We start from the raw sequence: 3448 nt of genomic DNA on the forward strand, positions 1-3448 counted from the left end.
GATGGTAAGGGGAAACTAAGCAGGAGTCAACAATACTTGATAAGAAATGTATTCATTTCTTTGCTCATGTAGTTGTAACCCCTCTGTATGGTATTTTCACAATCAAAAAGACATATTAATAAAAAAAGAAGAAATTCTAGGGAGAATAATCTAAATAAACTTTTGAATTCCTGGTCACTCAGCAAAGAAATAAAAAAGGTTCTCTTCAAGAAAAGCCAATTCCATGTAAAGAATCATGAATGAGACCATTCACAGCTGTATTTTCTACAATAACTAATGCCTACAGTGTGAGATTTGTAAAAATTTTAATACATAGAACAAATCTAGATCACTTTTGAAAAGTATAGACAATTAGTTTTAGCAGGTTGTGCTTGGTTTATACTTATGAAACTCATAGGAAAAGGGTGAATTTTTACTTTTCAAAATATAACCTATGGGCATGTTGAGCTTATTTGTAACTAAAAGGAATTATGGAAAGGTCGAATACATTTTGTCCTTGTAACTGTTCTGTTTTTAAGCACGTGAAACCCTATCTAGGGTACCTCACAGAAATTTAAATAATTATAATTTGTTAGGTTTTGGAAAAATACCTTAAGTTTTTAATTTTACACACTAAGAAACCTCTCTAGGAAGTGACTTTTCTGTAAGTGTGTACCATCCAAAAAAGAAGGCCTTATATTTGCAGGGAAAGGAACTCTCCCTTTTCTGTTTCCCATTGTTTGTATTGTTCGATAAATAATCATCTCATGGAGACCCTATGCCACAGCATGAACAGCATTGTATATATTGTAACTGTGTCCACACATAGTCATGTCAAAAATATGCCTAGGTAACCAGTCCAAGGAGTAATCAGGAGGACATTTCTCAAACATTAGTCAGACTTAGAATCTGAACAATCAAAAAAGAGAAACCGTAGCCCAGGAAGGAAAAACAATTTCTGGGTATTTGGAAGGAATAACTATCTTAAGAAAATCTCTGAATCCAGAAATATCTGGGTGATGGTGCAAAAAATGAGGTACATGAAATCAATCTAGCATGAAATACTTCCGTCTCATCATTAAATCCCAATGTGAGTTCACAATGCAAATTTTGCCTTTTATTAAAAATTGCTCAAAACACACTGTTTAGTCAAACAGGGATTCATTATTCCCATATATAATGAGGATATTTGCTGAAGATGTATTAATCTGGATATAACGTTCCATAATTTTGAATATTTATGAAATGGCATTGTTTAGGAGTTCTTTTTATTGCAAAGGCTACACAAATTCATTTCTTAGTCATCTCTTCTTTCAATTCATGAAGAATCCTCAAACCATTCTCATCTTGTATTATTAACAGTCCCAATCAGCTGAAGTGAAACAATAACGATACCAGAGCAGTGGCTATTGGTGTGTCCTCTCAAGCAATCCGATAGAAAACAGGAAACTTATTGTTGTTCAGGGCGTAATCAAAAGCTCCAAAATAAGCTAAAGGGAATGAACACTGGATGCTACATAAATGAGAAAATTTCTATCCACCATAATCGCTGTAATAATGTATATTATATAACTACTTGAAGTAGGTGGAACATAGATTTTTCTTGTAATTTTCAAAAATATAAAAATTAAGATTTTTTTGTTTTTTGTTTGTTTATTTTTTCTTTTTTTGTGCTTGTCCTATCACTTTAATTCAAGATCTGAGTGCTGTTTCAGAATCTCTCTGTGATGAAGGTTAGTCCTGTAAAACTTAATCCACAGCACCATTTCTAGACTATTCTCAGTAGTTTGTTGGAGATGAGTCTCATGATCTTTTCTGCCATGACTGCCTTCAAAGCACAATCCTCAGTTCTTAGACTCCCGAATAATTAGGATTATAGGCCCCATGGATAAATTTCTTAAACAGTTGTACAATGTATCAACTGGTTTGGACAATGCTTCTTGGTCTTTGTTACAGTATCTGTCAACTCCTCCAATCTATAAAAACCCCACCCATCCCCTTTCTTTCCTAGTTCCATTTTCACATATGTACATTGAATCTTAACATTGTATTTTCTCAACCATCTACTCCCTATTCCTTTGCCTCTTTTCAATTCTTCTTTAACACCTACCCCACTGAGACAATATATGATTCATCTTTGTACTGTTCACATTTGATACTGTTAGTTGGTCAAAGAGGTTACACCATAAAATTTTACTTCTATGTGTACTCTACTTAGGCAGCTTGATCAGATATACATGACAATGGATATGTGTGTTTTACTTTTTTCTTTTGGGGACACAGACCCCATTTCTCTTTCTGAGACTGATTTACTTCAACATACCTTGCACATGAGCATGCATGTTTGTGTGTGTGTGTGTGTGAGTGTGTGTGTGCATGTGCGTGCGCTAGTTCAGTTTCACAACCTGAGAGCTTCATTCATTTTTTTTTTGCTTCAAGGCTAGCATTTACTACTTGAAATACAAATTATTTCCTGCATTTTCATTGTTAATTATAGAAAATTTTGCTGAATAGCTAGGATTAACACATGTGAACCACCCAGCTTAACATATTTTCATATTCTAAAGTCATTTTCAACTTCCCAGTTCTTAAAGGAAATTATTGATAAGGCTTAAAACTCCAAATAAACCTGAAATCTGCAGTAACTTTTCCTTTCCCTTTTCCAAGCTAATTAGATTATAGATATCCCATTATCTTTGAATGAATACTTTTTTGTCAGTTGTGGGGCTTGAACACTGGGCTGTCCCTGTGCTTTTTAGCTCCATGCTAGCACTCTCCTGCTTGAGCCACAGTGCCACTTTTGTTTTTCTTGTGATTTATTGGAGCTAAGAGTCTCATGGTCTGTCTTCCCCGGGCTGGCATTTAACTGTGATCCTCAGGTCTCAGCATCCTGAGTAGCTAGGATTACAAGAGTGAGCCACCAGAGCTTGGCTGAATGCACTCTTTGATATCACAAAATTTGACATGTTCCTAAATACCTTTCCCTTTCATCTTTTTTCTTTTTTTTTTTTTGCTGTCATTTATGAGGCATTTATTATTTATACCTGGAAGAAACATTGTATACTTGTGTTTAGTTTTCCATTTCATAACAAGATAATGAAGACTTGGTTTAAAATATGTATTAGTCAAACACAACTGAGTTATTTCTAACAGTCTTTGAAATATAAAGAAAACTATATCTACATGCAACTTTGTTTATGAGCATAGGAAGTTTTAATCTCATAATTTGGTTATGATATCAATTTAGATCACCTCAGAGAAAACAAAAGTATGTGTTCTCATGAAAACACCAATCAATTATTTTAGCATGCCTCTTAATTTTTCTATCCCATTTTTCTTGTCTTCTGTTCCTTAGTTGTGAGGGGATGTCATTGGTAGATGGGCCATGGAGGAAATGTCAGCAAACACAGAAAAGCCAATCTGGCCATAACTATATAGTTTATAGTTATATAGTCCATCTAAACTGTCA

This window comes from Dipodomys merriami, unplaced genomic scaffold (genome assembly GCF_024711535.1).
Source record: "Dipodomys merriami isolate MVZ:Mamm:240054 unplaced genomic scaffold, mDipMer1.0.p SCAF_596, whole genome shotgun sequence".
NCBI lineage: Eukaryota > Metazoa > Chordata > Mammalia > Rodentia > Heteromyidae > Dipodomys > Dipodomys merriami.